Genomic DNA, 23,410 nt, shown 5'->3' on the forward strand with positions numbered 1-23,410 from the left:
TTGGAAATTGACGGTTTTTAAAGCAGTTCAAAGGTTGGGATGCTTAAGAACACATGCAGCCGATGGCAGCAAGGGAATTGGTTGCTACAGAAAGGAAGGTTGCATTGAAATCAACTAGACTAGAGCCACTAAAAAGGAAGATAAGTGTTTGGCGATGGATGTATAGGGACATTAGTTTTGCAGTCTCCACAAACAAAAAAATGACACATGTTATGGACAAGGCTTTAAAGAAGGGGGATGAATAAGGTGATCAACAAATAATATGCCTTAAATATGTTGCTTAGGCTGGGGACACACGGAGGTTATTGCACGTAGGACCCACAACATGCAAATTAAAGTTTAGGATTTAAGTATTTTCATGGTTGATTACTTACTTTGAGGGCTAATCTCGAAACACAAGCTCTTTGTGAAGATCCTAGCTCCTTACGCTGCATTACATTCTAACATTAGCCAAGGTTCTAAGTTTCAAGTCATAATCTGTACTTAAAACCCTAATTATTACATTTTTCTATAAAACCATTCGGACCATACGAAAACCCTTAGAATGATTTTGACACCATTTGGACAGTTTCAGCACAGAATACATATTCGATTTTTTTCCTCCACATAAGCTCTCATTTTTTCATTCTCACTCGACCCTTAAGTAGTCTACAACCCTAAAGGTGCCATCTTTACCCAATCCAACAGTATTAAAGCCTCAATGATCGCAACTTTATCACCAAGTCTTAAAGATCCTAGCTTTCCTCTTCATTTTGCATTTTTCCCCTTTCTAAATGACCTAAAGGTGTCTTATTAGACAAAACTTGTATGGTCATGCATTGATCTAGGTTTAAAACGAAAACTAAACTCTAAAGTCTCAAACTTCTGTACAGTCTAGGTTTTTCTTTATAGAACCTATCTTTTTTTCATTTTCATGTGATCTAAGCCCAACACACAAAAATACAAAACATAACTCTAATATAAGAACAAATCATGAAATATAAGACTATCGTTAGCTTCTCTTACCTCAAAGACTGAGGCTTTAGTACCTTAGGGTCTATTTAGGTTTACGATTTTAAAAAGTGCGATTTTAAAATAACGATTTTAAAATGTGCGATTTTCAAAAAGTGATTTTTAAAAATGCAGTTAAGCGTTTGGCAAAATTGCAGTTTGGTCTTTAAAATCGCATGTTAGCCTTTTAAAATACTGCGTTTTCAAAAAAGCACCATATTGTCTGTGGTAGTAGCTCGGGATCAACCGGCTATACGTGAATTTTAAATTTATAAGTTTACCACTCGCAATAGTACGTATCGATTGTACTATAGTAAGGGTGATCGAACCACAGAGATTATTGGATGTTTTGCGTAATGGAATATCTAAAGAGCGTATCTAACTTAATTTATCAACAAAAGTAAAAACAAAAGTTGTAGAATTAAAGCTACAACGACAAGGTGAAAGAAATGAAAACGGAAATGAAATTGACTTAAAAGAAAACTTAGAGTGTTGATCCTATCCAATCCTCAACCTATGCAATGCTTAAAGTCTATATGGATTTTCCTAACATGCTTGATATGAGCGCGTAATGGGCGTCAACCATTACGACGACATCGACGTGAAAACACTCTAGTTAAGATGGAATCATAAAGCACCTAGGTTTACATTAATCAACTCCACATAAAGACTAAACTATAATTGAAAAGACATTTACTCTACCTAAGGTGTGGAGTGACTAATGTTCCCTAGCTTACTACTCTATAACACATCCTAATGAGTATACACAATACATGAAAACCCTAACTAGGCCACAATGACAAAATATTTAGTTTCACACCAAATCATTCCACATAAAGTTAAACTACAATTGAAAGACAATTAGACTATCAAAGGGGTGAAATGACTGGTGTTCCCTAGCATACCCTATAAGGTGACTCTAATGAGAAATCATACATCATGTCAAATAGCACCATTGAAAAAGACATCATTCTTGTTTCCAAGAATGTTGATTTTACTCAAGACTTCAAGAAAAACTCATAGACAAGTTAAACTCTTTTTCATGAATAAATTTGATTGGAATCTTGATACCAAAACCTTTTAGCATGGGTTTTGATATCCTCTAGCCCTTAGCAATCATCAAACATCTAAAGAGAACCCTAAAAACCTCAAGAACACTTCATGGTTTTTGGATTGGATTTGGATCAAACCCTAAGACTAAATTAGCTAGACATGAATTTAAACTAATCTAAGCATGGAAATGAATGAAAACAGTAAAGGAACAAAGGAGAAATGAATTGAAATCACTATATTAAACTTAAAGAAATTCGGATTACAAAAGAGGAAGAAAATGAAGAACAAGCTAAGCTAGAACTTGAAATTAAGGAAAGGAAATTGTTCTCTGGAATTAAGCCTAGAAAACGTGCATCAAAGTAAACTAAAACATGAAGAATTAAAGAGATACACCTGAGAAAATCCGAACAAACCCCAAAAGATGCATGTTCTAACCTAAAACCCTAATCTCATATATATAGAGAATTGGATTTACAAAAGAACATCAAGAGCTAATCCTAGCCACACAAACAGAGCTGGTCGGCGTCCATTTCTGTCCACAAAATCCAACTTATGATTTGAATTGCATAAAGAATGCAAAGATCTGAAAACATCTGATTTTCTGGAAGTCGGCGAATTCGATCGATCGAAAATATGTCGATCGATCGAAGAGTCGATCGATCGAATTATTGCTGTACAAATAATCGATCGATCGAAATGCCTTGGATCATCTTCTCAGGATCTGCCTCGAGCTCTGGAAGTGACCAAAATGCCCTTGATGTATTTCCAGGTCTAATTCAAGAGTTTTGAATTAGATTTCAACTAAGACCTGAAAATAAGATAAAACACAAAAACTACAACAAAACGTTATATATACAAATACGAATTAGGTCTAACAAATGCAAATTAAGGGGTCTTGAATCGAATAATTCAAGACTTATCAGTCTGCGATTTGAATAAGCGCTTTTTTGCGTTTTGAAATAGCAATTTTTTAAAAACACAATTTCCAAACGATTCATTTTCTGCGATTTGGTTTAAAATCGCATTTTTTATCTACGAAACCGCAATCTCAAACGCACCCTTAGTCTCCAAGGCTAAGCAAAACTCCACATTTCTCTCTCTACCTCTATTTCTCTCTCTAGGGTTGCTGGGTGGAACGTGCTAGGGTTCCTAGCCTTTAAATAACACCCCCCAACCAGTTCTATACTTTTGGACATATTATTCTCACATGCAAAACGGTGACCGTGTGGACGATCACCTAGAATCATTGGGATGATGTTCCTAAAAATTATGTTACCTCTCTTGTCATCATCCGAACGTTCTTTGATTTGTCCTTTAGTGTTGATGTAGCATTGTTCAAACGTTACACGCATCATCTAAATGTTTTTTCTAATTCCAAAAATCTCTAAATATTTTCTAAGACTAAGTTTCTAAGCCCCTAATTTTAGCGTTATCTAGTTAATCATTCATCCATTTTGGGTTATCATTTTGGTTATTAATCAATTATTTCCATTTTTTTTTTGCCACGTGTTTTATTGGGCTATTACAATTTGGACCATTTGCAACTTGTTTTTACTAGCCTACAAGAGCACTCATTATTTGTTAAGAAGTTCAAATGTAATTTTGCAAGGGCGGAAGTTGAGCACTCAAGTAATATTGTGTTGTAGGATGGCGTGGGAGTACCCGTTTTCACTAGCAGCAGAGACTACCTCTGTTAGTTTTATTGGCTACATTCTGTTGACAAAATCATAGTCATATAATATTGTTGTCTTAACAGGGAAACCATATTATTTTAGAAGTCTTCAGATATTCAAATTTTTATTTCTCTAAAATGGAAAGGATCTTATTATGACAAATTTCAGTGTCACAAGCTTCAAGAAGGCAATTTCAGAGTTCCAATAAGATTCTGCAAAGTTCCCAACTTAACAAAAGTCGAATCCCTTGTTCTAGTCCGGACGGTCCAGTGAAGTGTCCGGACGCCCTCGTATGTCGAGAAGATTTTGACAGCTCAGCGTTTATCCGTCCAAACGTCGGGGCAATACCGTATGGACGCTCTTTAAAGTTCTAGAAGAATCCAGACTCCTTTGCGGACATAGATTGGAAAGACAGCTTGCAACCGTCCGGACGTTAGGGCAACACCGTCCAGACGCGACCTAAATAAGGAAACGCATGAAGCGCGTTATGGAAAGGCGGTTGCACAATTCACCATCCAGACGCTCTATGCCTCTGTCTGGACGCCGCCTAGAGAAAATCGAATCAATATTAATTTAGGTCTTCTTAAGCCTATAAATATAATCCTCTAGGCATGTATTATTTATTGGATTCAATATTGAATTCCTTTGTACTTAGAGAAGGTGTTTAAGCAAATATTGTGAGATTAGCTAGCTCTTTGAGGGTCGTTGAGTGATTTGATCAGTTTTGAAGTCTAACTTTGGAAAAAGCCATAAGCTAAAGGAATCTATTGAAAACCCATTCAAATAGGAGATCTGGTTGGAAAACATTCGTGTATAGGTAAACGTCAAAGTGCAAGGTACGATCACTACATCGGGGTATGTGAGTGTTACTGCTTTGAACAAGTTTTGCTTTCTGAGTAGTGGATATCCTATGTTTGGCTGCCCCGAAATGGTTTTTTTCTTAATTGAGTTTCTACTTCGTTAACAAAATATTTGTCTTCTTTAAATTCCGCAAATAGATATTTAGTTACAAATCGATCACACACACACGGTAAATTAGGAGTCTTTTATTTTTCAATCCCTTCATTCAAAAAATCGGCAACAAATTCTATTCCAAAGTAGGTTATGTATAGGGGATATGCAAAATGAAGTCACAATAGTGTTAAGTGGTAGTTAATCCAACGGATTTAAGAGGTTGACTGGTCAAATGTTAGTTATCATCCATGCAGTGGCCAAATGAAGCCCTATTTGATCAGACAATGTTTTTCATATACGTATTGATCATAGATGCTTAAAAAGCTATAACAAGATCTTTTTATTATTCAAAGTTTCTCATAGCACACAGATCACTTGCGCTATAAGGGACGATTAGTTTTAGCTTCCGACTCTTCTCACAAATCAATTGTTTCATTGGAATGTCATGGGTCACCTAGTGTTAGACATTCAAGGTTCCTTCAAACTTACAGGCATGTTACTTGAGTTTTCTATTGGAAGGGCATGAAGGCGAATATCAAGTAATTTGTCACTGAATTTGAGACAAGTCAGCGCTAGAAAGGGGAAATAGTGGCAAGCCCTGGACTATTAATTGGCAATACCAAAGGAAGTGTGGACAAGCATATCCATGAATTTCATATATGTTACCGCCATCACAAGGTAAAACTACAATTATAGTGGTTGCGGATTAACTCATAAAATATGTTCAATTTTTTTCTCTTTTTTTTTTTTTTTTTTTAATTTTATTTTAACATTAGCACATCCCTACATGATGGTAAATTGTTGCTCAAGTATTTGTGGATAATATTGTGAAGTTCCATGGAATTCCCCAATCTATAGTAAGTGATCGAGACAAGGTATTTACTTCAAATTTTTGGAATTAGCTTTTCCAATTGCAATGAACACAAATAAGGATGACTATGGCTTATCATCCACTAACAGGCGGACAAACTGAAGTGGTGAACCGATGGTTAGAAAATTATTTGCAGTATTTTTTAGGAGATAAAACCAAGAAGTTGACTCGTTGGCTTCCATGAGCTGAAAGGTTGTATAATACCACTTATCATTCAACAATCAAGATGATTTTGCTTGAAGCAGTATATGGTCGAGTCCCACCGGTCATCCCTACTTATACTATAGGAATTTCATCGGTTGAAGAGTTGGACCGCACCCTTCAAGATCAAACTAATTTCTTGCGGCTCCTTAAGGACAATCTCAATACTGCCCAAGCCCAAATGAAACAACGTGCTGACAAGCATCAAAGCAAGCGGGAGTTTGAAGTAGGGATTGGGTATTTCTCAAATTGCAACTTTACCGTAAAATCTTTGTTAATGTCATCCATCCAAGAAGTTTTCACCTCAATTTTATCGGCCTTCTAAGGCACGGGAACATATTGGTCATGTTGCCTATCACCTCGATTTGTCTCAGGAATCTAAGATTCATTCTCTCTTTCACATCTATTTCCTTAAGAAGAAGCTAAGAGAACGGGTCTTTTGTCAGCAGTAATTGCCTGATGTTACGTCTACTAGGATGCGCGTCTTCAGCCTGCTATAATTTTGGATTGAAGGATGGTCAAGCGACATAACCATGCTGTTGTCGAAGTTATTGTCCAGTGAGCCACATTTACCAAAGGAAGATGCCGCCTAAGAGTCATATGTTACCTTGAAGGCCCTATTTCTTGAATTCTTTAATCATAAACCTTAAAGGCAAATTTAAATTTTTTATTTTTATAGTTTCCCCCCTTCCCCAATTTTTTTTTTGCCAGCTTGACCCCCCAAATTGTAAACTCTAGCTCCGCCCTGTGGGGGATGTTTGGAACCTCAAATTTATTTTCCTTAATAAGCTATTTGTACAATAAGTTGTATGCTGTATGGCTATTTAATTAGAGAACAATTTTTCAATCAATTGCTTTTAAACAATTTGTGAAGGTTAGACTCCCTCAAAGTGGTCAATTATTCTCTCCCACTTTCCAATCTCTTCTCGTTTTCGTTTGATCACTCAAAAAGACGAGAAGTTGAGGATGTCTTTATGCCGAAATTCCGGGTGCAGAGCAATATTGTTGAATTCCGGAATTCCGGGTACTTGCAAGATATGTCACATACCAATCCTCAGGTCTAGTAGGCTAGCATGGTCCCCTCTTTTGAAGGCAAAGCCCCATAGACTTACTACTGGAATTCTTCAAAAGGATCAGGCTTTGGGAGGCCTCTCAAATTGTGAGGCCCAAATTGTTTTTTTTTTTTTTTTTGTAAGTGCCCAAGTAAGTTTAGTTTTTTTTTTTTTTTTTTTTTTTTTTAATATACATTTTAGGAATAACTTCACTTAAGGATCGAACTATTGGCCTATTTGACTTAAGTGTACTGAACTTCAAAACGTCTCAAATTAGGGTATCCAATTTTCTAAACATCTCAATTACAGGTATTCCTTTAGAATTTGTTGTTAAATCCTGCCAAAATTTCTAAAATACCCCCTTTTTTTTAGCAAAAAAAAAAATTGCTAGGACTTAGGCGTTAGTTAGAATTTAACGGAATTTGTAAAAATACTCATGTCAGAATCTTTGAAATTTTTTTAAATTTTTTTTTTTAAAAAAATAAACACATGGCTATTTTAGAAATTTTAGCAGGATTTAACGGCAAATCCTAATAGAGTACCTATAATTGAGACGTGTTAAAATTAGATACTCTAATTTGAGACATTTTGAAGTTCAGTACCCTTAAGTCAAATAGGATGATAATTCGGTACCCTTAAGTGAAGTTATCCCTACTTTTTAATATTATCTTTTCGTTAGCATTATCCCTACTTTTTTGGGTTGTTTTGTTATTTTATTTTTCTGTTTACAGTCTATCTCTGGGATGATTAAATGTTGTTAGACTATTTGTTGGCTTAGGTGTCAGATCTGCCCTCTTTTATTAGTGATTGTGCTTAATTGTAAAGAGTGATTCATTGTTGTCCCTGTAATGTTTATGACTTGTTTAGGTTGCTGTTCAAGTCAGATTTATCTGGCTTAGGGTGTAAGGGGTTTGTTACCTCTTGTATTTGTCCATGCCCTGGGGCTTTCTCTAGTAATATTTGATAGCACATGCTATATGTCCCCCCAAAAAAAAAAAAAAATTCCAGAAAGGTCTAATATAATTGCTGAACATTGCTCAGATGGCCTAAAGTATGCCCCAAAAGAGAGAAATCGACCCTCTTTGGCACTTGTTAGTCAATGGCCAACTTTCAAATTCTCCCGAAAACAAGAAAAGGACTCCAAGCAGGATCCCATGATTTCTTTTTTTCAAAAATCTTTTCAGAAAATAGTGTAATGATACAGTTTGATAAATCGAGTATCGATTTCATAAGTAAATCTTATATATCACTCTTGTGTTCCTTTAAATTGATGTGATTTTTAAAATTATCATTAAATTTATGATAGACCAATCTAATACTAATTTTAAGAGGTACATCAATTTTAAAAGACACAAACGTAATATATAGCATTACTCCCATTTCACTGGCCCAAATTGAGAATGCGGGCTTGAGTCGGGATGGCCGGGCCCAAACCACAAGCCCCGATGAGCCATAATTAAACTCCATGCACTTATAAAATGTTATGCATTTTCTTACATACAGTGAATACATGTGCCACACGGTGGTGTAGAAAATAAGAATACAATCATGGACAGCAATATACAAGATATTTCTTGCTTTCAAAAGCCAAACCACTTAGGTAGTGGTTTGGGTAGGTTACATGTATGGGTTTAGTCGTTCACATGAGGAATTAGTCTTCCCATTAGGCCTTAGTAAATTTTTATAAGATTTTCGAATTCGATACAAATTTAATGTTAAATTAACGAATTAGGGTTGAAGGGTCTAACTCGTTTAATTAAATGAATCGAGTGAAAACTAACCTATACAATCTTACACTCATGCTCTGACAAAACACGCGACACTAGATCCGAAATCTTTTGACATTAATGAGTTAACGTTTAAGAATTTGATCTATTTATTTTATGTCAATCTTCGATCAAACCAAACCCGATACGCAAATACGAACTATGGCTCCCAATTCAGAGTGTGAAACGGTATGGCATTGGTATTGCCGTCAGCTGAGTCGGTGAGAGGAGGACGTCGACAAGACAATATATATATATATGTTTGTAGTTGAACAAAAGAGATTTGACCAGGAGTATCCATTAGCACTAGGGTTTTTGAGGTAACATTTTTCTATCACTCATAATGGTTGTTGGCACTTGGTGTAGGGTGGCTTTGACTTGTCCATTAATTGCGCCGTACGAGAGAGATGACAAAACAAATAAAATAAAATAATTAATACATTTATTTTTATTTTGTGACACACGATTCCTGATTTTCTCAATCACAATTATTAGCTTACCGTTAAACGGGTGTTACCACTTGTTCACACTTAATGAAATGTTCTATTAAAAAGACAATAAATAATAAATAATAAAAAAAATACATATAACTCATTCAAAGTTTCAAACTATTACCTCATTATTAATGTACCTTATAAACAATTAATTGTGTCAATATCCTTTCCTAAATTACCAAAAAATGGTAATGTGACTAATGTCCCCTTAATAACAAAAAATACCCTTTATATAAAATAAATACTAAAAAAATTATTAAAATAATAAAAAATAACAACAATTTATACCAAAAATAAATAAATAAACTGTTTTTTCTTCTCTCTTTTTTTTTTTTTTTTCATTTTTTTAAAAATAATTTTCAGTTATTTTTTCTTCTTCTTTTTTTTTTTTTTTTAAAAAATAATGTTCTTTTTCGGTTTTTTTTTTTATTTATTTATAATTTTCAGTTATTTCTTCCTTTTTTTTTTTCAAAAAAAAAGTTCTTTGTCGTTCTTTTAGTTTTTTTTTTATTTAATTTTTAAATTTGTATTTTAAAAATTAATTTTTTTAGTTTTTATTTTTAATTTATAAAGACATTTTTGTCTTATTCAAAAAAAAAAATTAGTCTCAGTTTTGTCTTTTTGTTGGTCTTAGGGGGGCGTTGACATTTTTTGGTAGTTTGAGAATGAACATTAACACAATTGGTAGTTTATGGGGTACATTGACAATTGAAGGATAGTTTGAGAGAGATATATGTATTTTCCCCTAAATAATAATATTAATATTATACATAGCGTCATAATCATTTTGCTTAGGACAGAAATTTCCTACAAATCAGTTTATAGAAAATTTTATAAAAATCATATTTAAGATTGACATGTGTCCCTTAGCATATGAGAAGCACATGTTGTTTTAATAGCATGTGCTTCTCACATGCTTAAATAACACATGTCACTTTTATATGTGGGTTGTAAATTTTTTTTTTATAAATTGGTTTGTAGGAAATTTATATCCGTTGACTTAGGTTTCTTAATTTTTTTAAAGAGTTTAGATTTTTTATTTTATTTTTATTTTTTATGGAACAATTGAAATTAAATTTGAACCCTTAAAAAACTACAATATAAGTGTTGTTTTTATTTTTCATAACACATAAACCAAATTTCATACATACAAATTTTTTATAATTCTTTAACAATTTTTAACACTTGTAACCATGTAATTGTAGTCAAAAGTTGTCAAAAGTTTTAATATCCTCTAATACTTTTCAATTACTTGCTGAAATGTATCAAAAATTATAAAAGTATTGAGTATCTATTATTTTTAGTATTGAAAAGAACCTATTAAACCAACATATATGGATTTTGCAAGAACAATGTTGCTATTGTGATTAATATGGTAAATAGACCTTTGAAATTCTTGAACAGCAACAACAATCTTTTTTTTTTTTTTTTAACAAAGTTTTTTTTTTAATTGAATCGGAAGAATTTTCTTTGACCCAATCTATTAAGCGTACACGTGTTTATAATCAATGTAATTTTACATGCATTTTAGACACGAGTAATGCTACACATCATCCTCTTGTCCTCCTTTTATCCCCCAAAATTGATGTGGCTCTTAAAACCACCATTAAATTTATGATAAATCATCATTGGATTTTGATCCAATGGTGGTTTTAAGAGCCACATCAATTTTGAGAGAACAAAAGGAGGATAAGGGAATGATGTGTAACATTTCTCTTTATTTTTTTGTGCCAAGTAAAGGCTGATCAAGAAAACTCCATGACGACATTGTGGAAGGTATGGGTTTCAACATGTAATTTGTGGGCATGGCAGAAAGCAGTGGGCAGAGTCTAATTGGTTAAACCATATACCAACCTCAAGTGAGGACACCTCTAAGCAGTCGAACCTTTTCTAAAAGGTGCAAGTTGGGTAGTGCCAAGCTACTAACCAAGGGGGGGCTTTTCAAAAAAGGGCAAGTTGATAGCCTAATTTCAAGGTATTTTTTTTTTCCAAAAAAAAAAAACTTGAAAGTGGTTTACGGTATTAAAAAACGGAAAACATTTTACGAATATTAAAGAAGGTTTTCTTGGTCAACCGAAAATGTTCTCGGTTTGACCACGATTTTTGATCGTACCAAACACTAGAAAACATCAAAAACTTTTTTCAAAAAACATTGGACGTCGAAACAAATGGAGTGCATATGAAAAAGAGTAATGTTATTTAGTAGATTGTTATATGACTGCTAGCGCTATATGTGTCAGTGAATATTAGCTCTTGAATCGGCACTTGTAAAAGGAAAAAATCAATGTTTAATTTTTACTGTCACTTCATTCCAATTGTGTGACAGTCGTATACTCATAATTCTAGCCATTTGTTATACCATTGCACCGAAGAACCTAATGCAGAATAGAATTTTTGGCAATGCCTATGTTAGAATATATTGATATTTAATGTCAGATTTTATAATATTAATGTTCTAAAATTATTATAGAATTATGTCTTTATTATTGTAGATTATTCTTCCATATTTCATAAACCTCGCTCAAGTATAAATAGGTTGGACTTTATATAGTCTTATCAACTCAAAGAATGCGATCATTCTTTTTTTAGAAAAGTATACATACTCTTTAAACTACCACTTATTGACAAGGTCTTCCTCAAATTATTAATTGTGTCGATCTTTATCCTAAACTATCAAAATAATATCAATGTCCCTCTCAAGGCCAACAAAAAGACAAAAATATACATTTAAATTGAAAAAAAAAAAAACTTAAACAAAAAAAAAACTAAAAAATTAAAAAGAATAAAAATAAAAATAAAATGATTTCCTTGGCTTTTCATTTTTATTTTTGTTAAAAAATTAGCTTTTCAATTTAGAAAAAGAAAATATAAAAAACAAAAATGAAAAGGGAAGCTTGCACATGGTGAAGATGCCTATTAATTGTCTTGGTGTCTTTTTTTTTTCATTTTTTTTTTCATTTTTTTTCATTTTTTAGTTTTTTGTTACAATTTAAATAATTTTTTAAAAGAAAAAGTACACATACCCCCTCAAACTACTACTCCATTGTCAATGTGTCCTTCAAATTATCAATTGTGTTAATATCATCCCTAAACTACTAAAAAATGTCAATGCCTTCCCAAAAGCCAATAAAAAGACAAAAATAACTCTAAAAAAGTTCAAATAAAACAAATATATCCTTACAAATTCCAAAAAAAAAAAAAAAAAAGATTGAATTTTTTTAAAAAAAAAACAAATAAAAACTTTTTTTTTTAAAGAAAAAAAGAAAAACCTTGTTTTTTTTCGTTATCTTTTTAAATTTTAATTTTTTTAAAATAATATTTTGTTTTGGACAAAAATTTCCTACAAATCGGTTTGTAGGAAATTTCATACAACCCACATATAAGATTGACATGTGTCCCTTGTCATGTGAGAAACACATGTTATTTAAATATCATGTGCTTCTTACATGCTTTTTTTAATAACATTAATAAAAAAATATGTGATTCTCACATGTTTAAATGACACATATCATTTTTATATATGAGCTGTAGAAAAATTTTCTACAAACTAATTTATAGGAAATTTATATTAGTTTGTTTTTATATAATTTTAAGAATTTTTATAATTTTATGAAAAATATTTTTGTCATTGAGAGACATTGATATTGTTTTTGTAGTTTAAAATGGGAGATTGACACCATTGTAATTTGAGAGAAACATGGGGTCGAAGTTTTTTTTTTTTTTTTTTTTTTTTTTTTTTTTTTTTTTTCTTTTTTTTTTCTATTGTGATATATATGTGAAGAATAAAAAGTCTTTTAATTTCTCAAATTGCATCGGCCCTTTGACCTTTCCATCATCCATGACATTTCCACACCTTAAGAACTTGTGGGGCGGCATTAATTCTAGACCATTAAAAAAACTATGTTTATATGGTTCTTTGCGAATCCCCAAATTTATAGTTAAAGGAAAATAACTTTTCGTAAAGAAGATAAGCACCTAAAACAATTAATAGAAAATCATTAATTACCAAGTTCCTGCGTGGTATTGCTTGTTAAAGAGTTTTGGATCCAAAATTTTTTAAAAATAAAATAAAAAATTTCCAATTTATGTAAAGCAATATTAGTCATTGTTGGAAAAAATTCACGGTAGTTAATAAATGGGCTTATTAAATTCCTATAAAGCCCATTATCATATACTCAAAGGTTAAGGCTCATTAAGAAGCCCATAAGAATCTCAGCAGCATCACATCCCGGGATACTCGGACTGCTAGGATTCTGGGTATGACGAGAAAGAATCTCGAAGTCAAAAAATCAGTTCCCATCTAATTCGGAATGAACAGTTAAAACCTCATTTTTTAAATAAGTGCAAACCACCAAGTATGAGACAAATGATATTATTATTATACAAACATGATCTGAATTCTCTCTAAAAAGACTGACTTAGGCATCAAAGTGGGTCCGGCTAGCACCCCAATGAGCTCTTTTGATATTTGTTATTTTATAGAAGATAAAATAAGATTTCACAAAAGCTTATGTCACCGTACCGAAAATTGTATTAGCAGGTGTGAACCAAAATTTTCAGATTTATTCTAAATATTACTACAAATATGCAATATAAAAAATGACGAGGGTGAAAAATAAGATTAAAGCGCACGCGCATACATACATACATATATATATATATATATATATATATATATATATATATATATATATATATATATATATATATATATATATATATATATATATATATAGTTTTTAAAGCTAAATGAATATGACAAGATTGGCCGCAAAGGTCATCGGTCAAGGAAATTTCTTTTCGGTATCATTTGGGAAGGGAAGTCAAATATTGAATCAATTTCAAAGGGCACGAAACTGCACGAGAATTCATGTCGACTGTCGACATATGACCCCAAAAACATTAACAAAAGGAAAAATTCAAGTTCATGTATATATATATATTTCTCAATTTGACTACAATCATTTGAATATGAAATTCTTTTGAGGTGCCAAATATGAAGAAATTACACAGGCTTTTCTTAGTCTTGCCAAAGCTGTTAAACTTGTTTTGGTCAATTATATGTGGACATTTATTTCATATCTTCGATCTTTAAAATAAATAAATAAAAGCTAGAGAATCCTAAATTTTCAAAATACCCTTGTGTCAATTAATCATCAACTATAAGCTTTTAGGATGAGTGACGATTTAATATGGTATTAGAATTGAGGTTCTAAATTAAAATCTTGACTCTACACTTTTCCTCCATTTGCCACTAAAATATGTATTTGTTGAATTAAGCTTAGGGATATAAATTTCCTACCATCTGAGTTGTATGAATTTCTCAAACCCAGTACTTAAAAACGTTGTATGTTTCTTGAGCATGTGAGAAGCACGACTAATTCTATTCGTCATTCTCCCATCTCATCAAAGCTTATGTGACGTGATTCCCCAACTAAAAAATCAATCTTCATGCACCAAATGCTACGAGGAACCACACCACATAGGCTTTGGGCGATGGAAAGGAGATGTCGGTTGATATATAGCATTACTCGAGAAGCGCTTGTTTTTCTACACATGATATTTTTATAAATTGGGTTCGATGAATTTTCGTTCAACACAATTTATTGGAAATTTATGTCCTTTAACCATCTAAGAGACAAATAATTAATCTTTGTCCTAATCTTACTCCACTTAAGGGAAACTTTTGTGGGGGTATAGGTGTATAGATAACTCTAATTGACCTTAGGATAGCCTTTCAATTTTCAAAGATAACCACTTGAGTCTTGGAACATTCAGAGAGGAGACAAGTCAAGTATATATTCCTTAACCCTCTCTTACTCCAAAACAACTCCCCAATCCTCTCCCTAATTTGTGAAGGAAACTTTTGGAAAATTAAACATTTTGGCAAGGAAGATTAAACACAGACTTGGGAAGTCATACCAAGTTTATCCTGAGGGATATATCCTGAATTTCCCTGGATAAGAGGAAATTTTCATGGCCAAGGCCTAACAAATGCCCTACAAGCTTCAAATTTAGTGGCAACAATTGACTTTCTGGAACTCAACCAGCAGCCTTCCATATACCAATAAAGATACAGTTCATATTTTATTTCCTCTACTCATGGTGCTCGTTGACAAGGATTTACAACAATTTACTTACCCAAATTTTGGATAGGTAATGTGAAAGTCGACCTCAAATGAGATTCACTTGTTTAGGTAGGTGGCTGAACCGCTCAAAATTTATTTGAGCATGCGGGTCTCATATGGGGTCTCCCACATTAAGCAATTCGGCCAAGTAAGTATTGTGGATGCCGATCCATGTTGCTTGTACTCACACCGGCTTCCTTATAACATCTTATATCCTCTGATTTATTAGGCTTTAAATATTGAAAAAATAAAAAAATAAAAAACCACAAAAAATCACATGCAGCAGCTTCCCTAAACAATGGGTATGCTACAACGCTATCCAATATATTGAGTATCACTTTAGCTTCTTTATAGCTTTCATATTCATTATTTTAACACAAAATATTTATTTCTCATTTTTATTACTTTCTTTTTTTGCCTTTCATTGGGGACGGTGTTAAACTTTTATAAAAAAATGTAAGGGTAAGTAGGAAAATTGTATTTTGTAAAGAAATAATATTTGAATAGTATAGTGACAGATAAGGAAAGTTATTGTGAACTGTATTTAGGTAGAGAAATAAAAAGTAGTATTGTTTAGTAATTTTTTTTTTAAAAAAAAGAAAAAAAAGATCAAAAGAAAACTGTTGTTGCTGAGTGCTCTTGCTCTTAAGTTTAGGGATATTTTATGGAACCATAGGTGGGTTTAGAAGTGGCTAAAAGACAAAGAAGACTAGGGGGAGTCCAAAGCATCTTTTGTAAATGGGTTGGAGGGGGATCACATGTGAGACACGAACCCTACTTGGTAGTGTGAGGCTTTTGAGTATGTATGACTTAGGAGAAAGGGCATGGAATCATGGTGTTTGTAGCGTGAACCAATGGCAATGCCTACATTTTGCATCAAAAGGATACCATTTTGCAATAAAGAAATAGTTTTCAATTTGCAAAGAAAGGTTCAACAACAAGGAAAGGAAACAAAAAAATGTGACAAGGAAGGCAACCCACGGAAAAGGTTGGATAAGCTGTCTTCAATGCCAGATTGGGTGGTGGGGGGGCCATTTTTATGGTTAAGTCACAAGTAAAGCATTGAAACCCTTTGGAGCTGAGCTGCTGAGCTACTGAGCTGACTGCTTGGTGAGAAAATCTAGCCAAAATAAAAGAAAGATCTTGGGGGGCTTTTTTGGGAACCCAATATTGAGCATCTTTGTCATTGCTCTCATTTTTTGTGCTTTTGGAGGTGGTTACTTGTTAGGTAATAGAAACCTGCTTCCAATGTGTTTGAAGCACTTTTTTTTGACAATCAGACTGACGATGCGGCACCAGAAGTCCACCGATCACTGAGGGGATCGAAAACATTCTGATGCTTAAATTATTTCATTTTTTGAAAATAAATTAAATGGAGAAGTTTCGAGTTAGAAAGAGAGCGTATTTGTAGGGATAGTTATCTTTTACGTAGTGGGCAGTTATTCTTCTTAGAGAAATTATATAAATACATCTCCTTATAGTGGTATATTTGAGGGACCCATAATAAATTTTATTCCTAACATAATGGAAATCTATATAATTCGAAGTGGTATTTTTAAAAAAAAAAAAAAAAAAAAATCAATTTGAAGTGGTAATTAGGTGTGAATATGCAACCAAAATAATAAGTATTAAGTTTTTAACAAACATATTAGAAATGACATTTTCAGTAGGATCTAGGGTTATGATCACAACCATTATAAATTCAAGTGGATCTGTTTGACTTTTTTTCTCACGTCGTGCTACCAAATGTTCATGGCCAAAAGTGGACGCAATACTATCACTCCATTTATTTGCACTTAAAATTTTTTTGTCACCATGTGATAATATATACGCCATTACACATGAAATGGAAAGAATTTTCTAAATTTTGCATTAACTATATCAGTATGGATGCAGTTTATTTCTTTTAGAAAATGGCTTTGAGACCCCAAGCCCCAATGCCTTTCCCAATTCTTTTTATAATAATAATTATTATATTTTAAAATACTTCTATCACTCTTTTAAAATCAAATTTTTACCCCATATCTAAAATTCTAGTTCACTCGTTACACCTGGCCCTTCTCATAATCTTAATTCTCATCTTTACGCACCGACCCCAGGAGACCAGACGAGAGAGAGAGAGAGTGTCTCCAAGGAAAGTTGGTTGTTCCGCCGCGCCGGGGGGTGGGGTGTTTACACCTCCCTCCTCCTAGTGGTGGTTTTCACCTAGCTCTCATTGGGTGAGGGAGGTTTTTGTTCTTCCATGGTTAAGGGTGCGTTTGGGATTGCGATTTCGTAGACAATAAGTGCGATTTTAAACCAAATCGCAGAACATATATCGTTTGAGAACTGCGTTTTTAAAAATTGCGATTTGAAAACGCAGAAAATCTGCTTTTTAAAATCGCAGATAAGATGGTGCTTTTTTGAAAATGCAGAATTTTAAAGGTAAATTCGCGATTTTAAAGGCTAAACTGCGATTTTGCCAAACGCTTAACTGCGTTTTTAAAAATCACTTTTTTCAAATCGCACATTTTAAAATCGTTATTTTAAATCGCACTTTTTAAAATCGCAAACCCAAACGGACCATAAATCTAGTGGAGGTTAGGTGTCTTGGAATTTTTGTTCCACCCAGGCTTTTCGGAGGTGGCTAATGTCCCCTAGCAGAAGATTTCAAGGGACTTTTGTTGTTGGGGAGCGACTTTTTGGTGTGTCTCCAGCAAAGTTTTTGACCATACTTCCTTCGGATGAGTGTTTTCTTTGGAGTAAGATCTACTCACTTCGGTTGGGTCTTCCACGACATGCTCCTCTCCACGGTGGTCACCGGCCTCTTCGGGTCCTGCAACCCCCAGCCTCGGCTATGTCGCACGTCCCTTCTCGGCGCATTGCCAACACGTGCCAGGGAGGTCAATCCTTGGACCGGCACGTGAGGACCACAGCTTGTCTCCCAGGACGCGACTGGTGGTGTTTCGGTGTTTCTAATGTCTCTAGCGATCGTCTGCAGAAGAGGGAGGTCCCTGGTGGTGGCGCGTGTTCTGCACGCGCCGTTTCCGGTGACGGTGTTTCCCGACGCTAGTACCGTTTTTGGCTTTTGTTTTTTGAATTGTTTTGCTATTTTATTTTCCTGTTCACAGTCTGCCTCTGTGATGATTAAATGTTGCTGAACTATTTGTTGGCTTAGGTGCTAGATCTGCCCTATTTTATTAGTGATTGTGCTTAAATGTAAAGAGTGGCTCCTTGTTGTCCATGTAATCTTTATAATTTGTTTAGGTTGCTGTTCAAGCCAGTTTTATCTGCCTTAGAGTGTAAGGGGTCTGGTACCTCTTGTATTTGTCCATGCCCTGGGGCTTTCTTCAATAATATATGATAGCAAGTGCTATTTGTTCAAAAAAAAAAAAAATTCTAGTTCCACCCCTAGAGACCGGCTAGAGAAATAAAGCATAATATATCAGTCTCTAAGAAGTAGCTCAATCGGCTGGGAACTACGCCTCATAAATTCTAGTTCCACCCTTAAAGACCGGTCAGAGAAATAAAGCATAATATATCAGTCTCTAAGAAGTAGCTCAATTAACTTGGAACCACACTTCATAAAATAGAGGTTACTAGCTTCAATAATCATTCCTCTCCTTCCTCTTGAGGATAACAAATTTCTTATACATATAAAGAGAAAATATATATATATATATGGAGCTTGAGACTTGTTTGGAAGACGTGGGTACGTAGTGGTTCAGCTATACTAGTATTTTCATGTGCTAGCCAATGCTCCTTTAAGAATACCGTAAACATCAAGTAATTCACATTCATTCGTTGATCTCATTTTGCTAGTAGAAATTTCAATTCTTGCACCAAAGAATTAACTTATTAATTGGGTGGGGATGATAATTGACCTTAAGCTTTTTCTGGTCCTAATTTCTTCTCGATACAACAATTGGCGTGACCTCATTGGTGGTTTTCACCTTCCTCCTCCCAGTGGTGGTTTTCACCTAGCCCTCATTGGGTGAGAGAAGTTTTTGTTCCTCCATGGTTAGATCTAGTGGAGGTTAGGTGTCCCCCAGCTATTAGGGCTGTGGAATTTTTGTTCCACCCAAGTTTTTCAGAGATGGCTAATGTCCCCTAGCAGAAGACTTCAAGGAACTTTTAGTGTTGGGGAGCGACTTTTTGGCGTGTCTCCGGTGAAGTTTTTGACCATGCTTCCTTCGGATGAGTGTTTTCTTTGGAGTAAGATCTACTCACTTCGGTTGGGTCTTCCATGACATGCACCTCTCCGCGGTGGTCACCGGCCTCTTCCGGTCCTGCAACCCCCAGCCTCGGCTATGTCGCACGTCCCTTCTCAGCGCATTGCCAACACGTGCCAGGGAGGTCAATCCTTGGACCGGCACGTGAGGACCACGGTTTGTCTCCTAGGACGCGGCTAGTGGTGTTTCGGTGTTTCTAATGTCTCTAGCTTAGCGATCGTCTGCAGAAGAGGGAGGTCCCTGGTGGTGGCGCTTGTTCTACACGCGCCGTTTCCAGTGACTGCGTTTCCCGACGCTAGTACCCTTTTTGGCTTCTGTTTTTTGGATTGTTTTGCTATTTTATTTTCCTGTTCACAGTCTGCCTCTGTGATGATTAAATGTTGCTGGACTATTTGTTAGCTTAGGTGCTAGATCTGCCATTTTTTATTAGTGATTGTGCTTAAATGTAAAGAGTAGCTCCTTGTTGTCCCTGTAATCTTTATAATTTGTTTAGGTTGCTGTTCAAGCCAGTTTTATCTGCCTTAGAGTGTAAGGGGTCTGGTACCTCTTGTATTTGTCCATGCCCTGGGGCTTTCTTCAATAATATATGATAGCAAGTGCTATTTGTTCAAAAAAAAAAAAAAAAAAAAAAATTCTAGTTCCACCCCTAGAGACCGGTTAGAGAAATAAAGCATAATATATCAGTCTCTAAGAAGTAGCTCAATCGGCTGGGAACCACGTCTCATAAATTCTAGTTCCACCCTTAAAGACCGGTCAGAGAAATAAAGCATAATATATCAGTCTCTAAGAAGTAGCTCAATTAACTTGGAACCATGCTTCATAAAATAGAGGTTACTAGCTTCAATAATCATTCCTCCCCTTCCTCTTGAGGATAAAAAATTTCTTATACATATAAAGAGAAAATATATATTGTTGGGGATAAATCCCACTCAACCCAATCCAAAGAGAAGATTCAAAAGTCAAATAGGTCCAAACAGATAAGAATAATGATAAGATAAGAATAATGATCATATCAGAGGTCTAAGAAGATATCAGATTAGAAGTCTAAGAAGATGTCAGATTGGAAGTCTAAGAAGATATCCAATTAGAAGTCTAGTAAAGGATTGAAGTCCAATTAGAACTCGGACAGCAGTTCTAGATCAACAAGGAGCAGGAGTCCTAATCCAGGTTTGACTCCACCTCTATGCCTATAAATAGGCCCATACCCCAGGTATAAACTAAGACTCAGTTTTTATGCATAGAGTATTATTTCTCTCACAGAAGCTAACTTAGGCATCGGAGCAGGACCCCCGGAAGGGTCCCTAGGTTTTGTTGTTTTGCAGAGTCATTAAGAAGCGTGAAGAACATCAAAGGAACGTGCAGATTCACACCATACCGGAAACTGTACCAACATATATATATATATATGGAGCTTGAGACTTGTTTGGAAGACGTGGGTACGTAGTGGTTCAGCTATACTAGTATTTTCATGTGTTAGTCAATGCTCCTTTAAGAATACCGTAAACATCAAGTAATTCACATTCATTCGTTGATCTCATTTTGCTAGAAGAAATTTTAATTCTTGCACCAAAGAATTAACTTATTAATTGGGTGGGGGATGATAATTGACCTTAAGCTTTTTCTGGGCCATTTTCTTTCTGGTCCTAATTTCTTCTCTATACAACAATTGGCGTGACTAATTAAGCTAAACATGAATGAGTAATATTCGAAGTCGTATTTTTATATTCTATAATACTGACGTGTTAGTCTCGACTGATTCTTGAATTATGTTTTAATATTGACTAATTAAGGATTAGTTGAGATTCTTATATCAGCATTGTCAAATAATTATAAAATAAAAATGTAATTTCTAACATTACTCAACACGAAAGGGTGAGAAGTCAATACACAAGAAAATTATTTTTAATAGAATGGAGTTTAGCTTTATAAGATTGATGTGAAGGCCTCTCAACTACATTATAGATAGGAACTATGCTCATTAATACTTTTAAACACCCCCAATAAATATTTAAAAAATAAAAAATAAAAACATGAATAAGGGGCTATGTTTGTCAACATTACTTTTCTTGTTTTCTGTTTTCGGTTTGAATTGTATAATCTTCTCAAATACATTAGCAAACAACTAAAACACTTTATATAAAACTTTTCACACCTTTTTTAAGAAATATGTTGACCAAACAAGTGCTTAACTTTTGAAGTGGTAGAAGCTGACTTCTTATTTAAAAAAAAAAAAAAAAAAAAAAAAAAAAAAAAAAAAGAAAAAAAGAAAAAGAAAAAGGGATTAGGGTGGGTTGTCTATCCAATTAAAAATACTTTTCATTTTTATATCACATCAAAATACCTTTTTTTAAATATATATATATATATAGCAAAATACACTAACAAAACATAATAAGGAGCTTCAATGTTGTTTGCCCTCAAGAAGAAAATTGAACTCCTATCTGTTTAGCTCATTTCGATTGAAGTACAATAACCCACTTAAATAGACTAAATGACTAAACCCTAACTTTAATTTGACCAACTTTGGGTCAACCCTATTATTGAATTACAAAATAACATACTTTTAAAATTTAAATAAAATATAAAATTAATCTAAAATAAAATTACACTACCCAATAAACTCGTCTTATCCCTCATCACATAGAATCTTTTTGAGAGAATCAATCCAAGTCCTATAAAATCTTTTGAGTTCATGCTTCTCATGAAGTACCCATAAAAGCTGTCTTTATGATTTGCTTGTTAGTACCAAACCAAAAATTGTGTTGATGTGAATCACTCTAGAGCTCTCTCTGACCAGAAGTTAAAGCCCCAAAAAAAAAAGAAAAAAAAAAAAAAAAAGAAAAAAGAAAAAACTTTTCAACGATGATGGAGTTTATGTTGGAACTTTGAAGATTGGAGTGGAAAAAGGGTCACATTGTTGACCGGTTCTTTTTGGGGGCCTTTTTGAAGTCATGAGCCGGAAAACTGAGAGTGCTTTTGTTGGTTTCTATCTTTCCATTCAAACCCACAATCCCCACCACTTGGGGGGTGAGAATATGGAGTGGCACTCACTCTCACAAAAACCTTACCCTTTTCCTTTACCTTCTAAAAATCCCTTTTTCGGTTCCTACCTATCTTTTTTATTTTTTTCTTATCTTTTAATTTGAATGGAACAAGAACCGACCCACCGACTGAGATAAGGCCCTCTCAATTCTCAAATACTCAACTATTGAGGCTAGCCTACCCAAGCTGTCCTGCCAATAGCAATATTTGGTAGCTATTATCCTACAGTTTCCCGATCTGTCTGCCTCATTGGCCGCCATTCAAGATAATTAGCACCGCACAATGGAGAGGAATAGAACATTCATAGCATGTAATTCTATTCAGTAGACTCGGGTTCAACTGTTATAGAACTGGATGTCGACTTAGCAATAAAATTCAATCCTTAGATCAGCACTTATTTCATTACCTGATTTTTACTGTCACGTCGTCCGGTTATCTTCTTCTTCCGTGTTAGAACATTTCCAGCTATATGATGCAATATTTTAGTTTATTAAAAACGCAATGTTAAATCACCACTTATTGTAAAAGCTTAAAGTTTCGGGATAGGTGGTAATTTAACATGATATCAGAATCAAAGGTCATAAGTTCGAATATTGACTCCATCGTTTACCTATAAAAAGAGAGTTTGAAGGGAGTGTTAAAGTGTTGTCTTTCTATCAACTTAAACTTTTGGGATAAGTTATGATTTAACACATGCACAATTTTCTACTTTACCTTCTAATTTTTTCAATACAAACTTCAATAGATTTTATATTCTATTATTTATTTTCTTTAAATATTATTTCCCAATGTTTTTTTTTTTTTCTTGTTTTCTTAAAACACCAAGAGAGAAATGATTAACATATGTGTTTTAATTAGATAAGGAAAAGACAAGCTGCTGGACGTAATTTTGGCCACAAATTATATAAATATACACAAAATAGAAATTTTAGAGCATTTGTTCGAGATGCTTTTTAGTATGGTTAGGGAACACTC

This window comes from Alnus glutinosa, chromosome 10 (genome assembly GCF_958979055.1).
Source record: "Alnus glutinosa chromosome 10, dhAlnGlut1.1, whole genome shotgun sequence".
NCBI lineage: Eukaryota > Viridiplantae > Streptophyta > Magnoliopsida > Fagales > Betulaceae > Alnus > Alnus glutinosa.